Source organism: Sprattus sprattus (genome assembly GCF_963457725.1).
Source record: "Sprattus sprattus genome assembly, chromosome: 9".
Classification (NCBI taxonomy): domain Eukaryota; kingdom Metazoa; phylum Chordata; class Actinopteri; order Clupeiformes; family Clupeidae; genus Sprattus; species Sprattus sprattus.
The window spans coordinates 19,280,265-19,280,656 of NC_137928.1; the positions used below are offsets into that span (position 1 = coordinate 19,280,265).

At 36.0% G+C, this 392-nt stretch overlaps 1 protein-coding gene across 2 annotated transcripts in view; it reads left to right on the plus strand.

Moving 5' to 3' along the window:
- bcas3 (BCAS3 microtubule associated cell migration factor) overlaps positions 1–156 on the plus strand; it is a 247,424-nt gene extending 247,268 nt beyond the window's left edge. For both annotated transcript variants that reach the window (XM_080844199.1, XM_080844198.1), the window contains one exon: positions 1–156. This exon is cut by the window's left edge and continues 2,388 nt beyond it. The gene's annotated coding sequence lies outside the window, so the exon portion shown is untranslated.
- The last annotated feature ends 236 nt before the right edge of the window (positions 157–392 follow it).

The following is a 392-nucleotide window of genomic DNA, read 5'->3' on the forward strand; positions in this document are numbered from 1 at the left end:
AGCTTGGCCAGTCAGGATTGCTGTGCTCCGCAACCATTCATTTCCATCTCCAGGCTGTTGTGACTTTCAAAGTGTTTTATTTAAAGATGCACTAATTCCACTTTATGGATCTTTTCTTTTTTTTTTGTCAAGTCCCACTACTGTCGGGAGTTTGTATTTAGCTTTCCTTCAATTAAAATATTAATATCAAATGATTTGTAAATGAGAATTAAAAAGAAAATATTTCCCAAAGACTACAATGCCTGCCATTTGTCCATGCATGCAGAATACCTTTGTGTGTGTGTGTGTGTGTGTGTTTGTTATGTTATTTTGCAATTGTGAAATATGTAAAACCATCGTACTCGACTTGGCTCATAGGAAGATGGCATCATTGTGCCATTATGATTAACTGC